At 42.7% G+C, this 6994-nt stretch overlaps 1 long non-coding RNA gene across 1 annotated transcript; it reads left to right on the forward strand.

Annotated features, from left to right (window-relative positions):
- Positions 1 to 3549: 3549 nt before the first annotated feature.
- On the forward strand, positions 3550 to 5397 carry LOC106726664. The gene is made up of 2 exons (XR_001362731.1): positions 3550 to 3784; positions 4204 to 5397. It is a non-coding gene; the product is annotated as an uncharacterized LOC106726664 (long non-coding RNA).
- The last annotated feature ends 1597 nt before the right edge of the window (positions 5398 to 6994 follow it).

The following is a 6994-nucleotide window of genomic DNA, read 5'->3' on the forward strand; positions in this document are numbered from 1 at the left end:
CCCGTATTTTATACATTACAATCAAAAGAGGAGACATAAAGGGGTTAAATGAAATCCACTGGTTATAGATTAGGGAGGTGGGAGACAGCAAAACAGGGAAAGCTCACTAAATATGTAAAGCTAAAAATAAAAATAATAAATATAATACATAGATATAGTAAAGAGCTGATAATTTCTGATAAGATTTTAAAAATAGCTAACTGATAAATAAATAACTGATAGGGGGCAGCTGATTCTGGGCAGCCTTATTCTGAGGCCCCAGGTCATTGCTGACGGAAGCTAGATAAATTTGCATGAGAAGTTTAAGGAAAGTGCTCCCTCCAATGCCAGAGCTCAACAGTTATGACGCTATTTCAGCCAGTCTGTGGCCTGTGCCATAGCACATGCAACAAGCCCCACCAGTTTTTGCTTCCCTGGTGTTGGAGGTACTCTGGGAAACAGGGGCTGACACTGGGACTTGCAATGCAGAGCAGTGGCCTTGGAGACCCAGAGGCTGCCTTCTTGGCCAAGCTCCATGCTCAGAGAGTGGGATCCCCTTGAAAATGCACTGTATTCTGCACAAAGGTAAGAGGTTTAATTTGGAAATACAGGCTTGGGCATCACAGAACACAAGCCAAAAGGGACATGAGATACACATTTTTACATCTGCTTGGGGAAGGGTGGTCAGAACATGCCGGGAGCCGGTTCATCCTTGCTGCTTGACACAGTCCCTGCAGGGAAGAAACATCTGCACAGCATATGTTTCAAGGGACCTGGCGTATATGGCGTACTGTTCTTAATATGTTTGCTCCCCTTCTTGGCGCTATGTGTTTTAACCAAGGTCACCTCTCCGAGAAAGGTTGTTTCCCCAGGTAGGAATTTTCCCCTGAAGTTAGGGAGGGAATAAAACCCCTTAACTAAGTGCCAGGCGGGTAGTTAATCACTTTAACTACAAACAATCATGCTTAAGCTACATAATCTTTACTCCCTGGAATGGAGATAAGAAACACCCTAACCTTTGGAATAGAGATTGATAGGATTGGAATCAACTGGTATAAATAATTGCTGGATCCCCTCTACCTGAGACAGGCTTTTCTCTGAAAGGAGCTGCTAGAATTCCTGCTTTATCTTTCTCTGAATTTGTATTCTCATTTTTCCCTAGGTCAGTAGGGAGTGGAAGTGGAGGAGATATAGAAGGAGAAGGAAGAAGGGAGGTTGAGGGCAAGTCTGCACAAGACAGCTTAGAAAACAAAGGGTATAGTGGAGAAGCTGTAGAAGGAGGAGAAATGGGATCTTGGCATTTATTGGCTTCAGAAACCTTCTTTAGTTAAGAGACAGTCTCTAAAGTTTTTTACTAACTTCCTTCAAGGAGGATATTTTATCTGAGCCTCTCCTAGAAGCTTCTCATTTCCAATCAAGATAAGCTTCCCATTCATCTTATTTAATTTTAGAGCCATTTTTTTCTAATTGAGTGTGTAGGGAAAAAATCAGTTTGGAGTTGTCAAAATTCCCCACTTTGGCCATTTTTCAAGTTGATCATTTTTAGTTAAAATTTTCCAATTTCTGTAGATACTTGCAAGTTGAGATTCCATATGAATTGTATGTTTCTTGGGGGCATATTAATGAGGGGTTGGGATTCTTTGGGTTTATTGACTTTAGAGGCACAATTTTCCATTTTAATTTGTCTTTCTCTCGAAATCTATAGAGTTTGAGAAAAATTTCTCGGGACTCTATGTAGTGGGTCAAAGTGTGCTGCTTGTGGGTTGAGCTTCATGAGGCTCTCACTCCTCAAGTTGTATTCAACCCTCTTAAGTGTCTTAGTTTCTCTCCCAGCTGTCTCAAACAACCAGAAGGGCTCGGGGGGCCGGGAGACCAACCCTTATGGGCACTTCTCCAGGGAAGCCTGTCAGTTTAATTACATTTGAGTTAGAATTTCCCTATGGAGTGGCTGCAGGTGGTAAGAAATGACTATTGATATCTCTATAAGTATTCTTAGTCACCTAAGAAAACCAGAGATTTGGGCTGGAGGGAGGGTGTGCCCCTTATCTTTGGAGCTGAACAAATTCCGCTCTCATTTATATAGCAAAGGGTTTTTTTGTTTGTTTGTTGCTCAGACTCTCAGAAAGCAATTCCAATTGAAAAGTGGAAATCAAAATGGGCCACCCATTTCAACTTCTGTCCTTTAGTGCCACCTCAAGGATTTTCTAACAATAGTTTAAATAAAGTCAGGCCTTCTACCACCAGCAAGGGAAGATCCTGGATTCAGGCGACAATTTACCCACGTTCACCTGATGCAGTCAGTGGGAAGCTGGCGGGGCTCAATGGGTCCCTTGCTGAATCCTAGCACAAGTGTTCCTGGGTGAGCTTTTCTGGAATCCTGCCAACTATGTCAAGTAAATGTCGATGTAAGAAACATTCACACCTGTGAAGAATTGTTGTGAGTTTATTTGAGCCCAACTGTTGACAATTGCAGGGAAGCAAAGTCTCAAGGGACTGAGATAATGGCAGCTTTGCCCCGTATTTTATACATTACAATCAAAAGAGGAGACATAAAGGGGTTAAATGAAATCCACTGGTTATAGATTAGGGAGGTGGGAGACAGCAAAACAGGGAAAGCTCACTAAATATGTAAAGCTAAAAATAAAAATAATAAATATAATACATAGATATAGTAAAGAGCTGATAATTTCTGATAAGATTTTAAAAATAGCTAACTGATAAATAAATAACTGATAGGGGGCAGCTGATTCTGGGCAGCCTTATTCTGAGGCCCCAGGTCATTGCTGACGGAAGCTAGATAAATTTGCATGAGAAGTTTAAGGAAAGTGCTCCCTCCAATGCCAGAGCTCAACAGTTATGACGCTATTTCAGCCAGTCTGTGGCCTGTGCCATAGCACATGCAACAAGCCCCACCAGTTTTTGCTTCCCTGGTGTTGGAGGTACTCTGGGAAACAGGGGCTGACACTGGGACTTGCAATGCAGAGCAGTGGCCTTGGAGACCCAGAGGCTGCCTTCTTGGCCAAGCTCCATGCTCAGAGAGTGGGATCCCCTTGAAAATGCACTGTATTCTGCACAAAGGTAAGAGGTTTAATTTGGAAATACAGGCTTGGGCATCACAGAACACAAGCCAAAAGGGACATGAGATACACATTTTTACATCTGCTTGGGGAAGGGTGGTCAGAACATGCCGGGAGCCGGTTCATCCTTGCTGCTTGACACAGTCCCTGCAGGGAAGAAACATCTGCACAGCATATGTTTCAAGGGACCTGGCGTATATGGCGTACTGTTCTTAATATGTTTGCTCCCCTTCTTGGCGCTATGTGTTTTAACCAAGGTCACCTCTCCGAGAAAGGTTGTTTCCCCAGGTAGGAATTTTCCCCTGAAGTTAGGGAGGGAATAAAACCCCTTAACTAAGTGCCAGGCGGGTAGTTAATCACTTTAACTACAAACAATCATGCTTAAGCTACATAATCTTTACTCCCTGGAATGGAGATAAGAAACACCCTAACCTTTGGAATAGAGATTGATAGGATTGGAATCAACTGCAAGCACCTAGAGGTACCCATCCATCCTGAGATACTGAACCTCAGTCCCTTATCAGGAAGGTAACTGTTCACGAAACCCCAGGGACAGAGTAGCAAGGGCTGAGGGAGGGGTTCTATCACCCTGTCACTCCTGCTCCTTCCTCTCCCCCACCCCAAACCCACCCTGTAATACACATACTTTCTCTCCCTTTCATAGGGGCCATTGCCACTTCCAAAGTCAATGTAAGATCTTCAGAAGAATTGTGGGAAGTTCTTATCCTGTGAGTTATGTAAGTAATATAATGGGCAAAGTCTTTTAGATCATTTACTGGGTGATTCTTGGATAACTTGATGTTTGCTCATCAGCTGTAATAACTTTATTACATGGACTATCTAGCATTCATAAAATGATAACAGTGACGCACAAACGGGTAGTATGATTAATTATTTTGTTTATTCCACAAACGTTTATTGAGCACCTACTATAGTCCAGAAGCTACACTAAGGTCTGGTGATATGGTGATAGAAGACATGGTCCCTGGCCTCAACATACCACATAGATATTGTGATATTATAGAAAATATGTATATTGGTCTCTGCCTCCTGCTCCCAACACAGAGCTCCTGAAACCCTCGGGAGTTCCTGGGTGGTAAGAGCACTGGGAGCAGTTTTTGTTCTAATGTTTGGTCTTTGACCGCAGGTCCTGACACAGGGCTCCTGACACCCCTGTCATTTCCTGGCCGAGAGCAGTGTCTTTTGTTCTCATGAAGAAACTCCAGATGGGCTCTTGGATAAAGGCTGTTCACCAGACTGACAAAGCCGTGGTTAGAAGCTTGGAGTTCTCAGCCTCACCCAGGGACAAGGGTTGAAAATGGAGTTAATCATTAACCATGATGAAGCTCCACCAAAAAAACCATAGGATGGGACTTAGGAAGCTTCTAGGTTTGCAAACATCCATACCTGGAGGGTGATGCACCCCAATCTATGGGTTTACAAGCTTCTGTGCTGGGAACCCTAACAGAGCTCACCCTATGTATCTCTTCATTTGGCCATTTGTCTGTATCCTTTATCAGATCGTTTAATATACCAGTAAATGTAAGTAGGTGTTTCCCTGAGATCTGTTAACTGATCGAGCAAATTAATCAGACCTGAGGAAGAAGAAGGGTCATTGAAACCTGCAATTTGTAGCAAAATCAGACAGAAGTTGTGGGTAACCTTGCGGCCTACTACTTGCAACTGGCATCTGAAGGGGGTCAATCGTGTGTGACTGAACCTGAAACCTGTGGAATCTGACTCTATCTCCAGGTTGGAGTGCTGAGTTAAGTTGTAGGACAGCCAGCTAGTGTAGTGGAGAACAACCCACACATTTGATGATCAGAAGGGTCAGAGCGAAGTGTTGTGTCAGAGCGAAAAACAAGAATGAGTTAAGCAGGTGACACACAGGAGGAAGGATTCTAAACTCAGCGACAGGAACACTTACAAAAGTATGCATGTTTGAGGAAACAAATAACTTACTATCACGATATCACTCAACCCGAGGCAGTTTAGGCTGATGTGGAGAGACTGTTCCAGGGCGTGGCCGCTGTCAGACATGCAGGCAAACTGGACCAGGGCCTGAACAGAGACTGTAATCAATGACAGTTCTGACATAAACTAGCACCCCTCCCCTGCTACATGCTGCATGCTGGTTCCTGGGACAGGCCTTTGTCCTGACCTGGTCCAGCATGTGATTTCCCATACCTGGTAGCTTTCACATGCTAGTACCCATGACTGTCCCCCCTTTATCCTATATGATTCTTTGCTCCTGCCAAGCTGTGTGGAATCCATTTTGAGTTGAAGCCACCTAAGATGTATTTAATGAGCTATGTCCATTAATAAACTATATAAATTACCAGACTGGAGTGGCTAGCCTCTTTCGTCTATCTTTCCCTGCCCTCTACTTACAGAGCTAGATTTTCAGTCCTGGATTCTTCACTGGGTCTGTGTATCAACAACTGGATATCTATGAAGAGCCTAATATGCGATGCCAATAAATTTCTCCTTTACCTCACAGGCTACGGAGAGCCTCTGAAAAATTCTGAGCTGTGTGGTCACATAAACAGAATCATGTACTGGAAAGATTGCTCTGCAGCAATGTAGACAAATAGGATGAGGACAGGACAGAAGTACCAGTGCCGCAATATTTCCAATGAAAGACACCACGTGATGAACTGGAGGCACAGAAGGAAGAGCTGCTTGAGAACAATGCAGGACAGGCCCAGGGGATTTTAGGTAGGAAGGAGAAATCCAGCATAACTTTCAGGTTACTGACTTGGACCATCGGGCAAATGGCTGACAAGCAAGATTGGGAGAACAGAAGGCAAGTGAATTTGGAAGAGAAAATGAATTTCGTTTTTGATGTGGTAAGGTTGGGGTTCCATGGAAGGTTCAGGTCTAGGCACCAATGTCATTGTGGGATTCATCAGCCAATGGATGTAGCTGAAGTCAGGTGTTGGGGAGGCTTGCCAGGGAAAGGAGGGGACCCCTAGGAATGCTAGTACATAAGGGAGAATGGCATTTCCTTGTCTTTTTCTGGCATATTTCTAAAGACTCAGGGAAAGACACAGAGAGGCTGGATAGGCCAGAAAAGCACACAAGAAGAATCAGGGAGTTATTAACAAAAGCACAAAAAGAGTTTTAAAGAAAGAGCTGCTACAATAATCAAAACAGTATGGTATTAGCAGAAAAATAGACACACAGACCAATGGAACAGAACTGAGAGAGCAAAAGTAAACCCTATATGGGCAACTAATTTTAGGCAAAGAAGCAAAAAACATACAATGGAGAAAGGAAAGCCTTGTCAATAGTGTTGGAAAATTTGGAAAGACACATGCAAAAGAATGAAACTAGACTGCTATTTGACACCACACACAAAAATTAACTCAAAATGGATTACAGACTTAAATAGAAGACCTGAAACAATAAAATACATATAAGAAAACATAAATACCAAACTTATGGACCTTGGTCTCAGAAAGCCTTTTGTGAACTTGACCCCAAAGGCCAGGGAAATAAAAGCAAAAGTAAATAAATGAGACATCAAACGAAAAAGCTTTTGCTCAGGAAAAAAAAAAAACAAAACAAAACAAAAAGGCAACCAACCAAATGGGAGAAGATATTTGCAAATAATACTTTCGACAAGGGCTAATATCCAAAATATATAAATAACTCATAAAACTCAACAACAACAAAAAAACACCTAACAATCCAATTTTTAAAAAGGAATAGGAACCTGAACAGACCCCTTTCCCAAGATATACAAATGGGCTACAGGTACATGAAAATAGGCTCCACTTCACTAGTTCTTAGGGAAATGCATATAAAAACCACAATGAGACACCACCTCACACCTGTTAGAATGGCTATTATCAATAAGACAAGAGAGTTCTTACCATTTGCAACAGCACAGTTGGAACTGGAGAACATTATGCTAAGTGAAATAAGCCAGTCAG

The sequence above is a fragment of the Myotis brandtii genome, unplaced genomic scaffold (assembly GCF_000412655.1).
Source record: "Myotis brandtii unplaced genomic scaffold, ASM41265v1 scaffold300, whole genome shotgun sequence".
Lineage (NCBI taxonomy): Eukaryota > Metazoa > Chordata > Mammalia > Chiroptera > Vespertilionidae > Myotis > Myotis brandtii.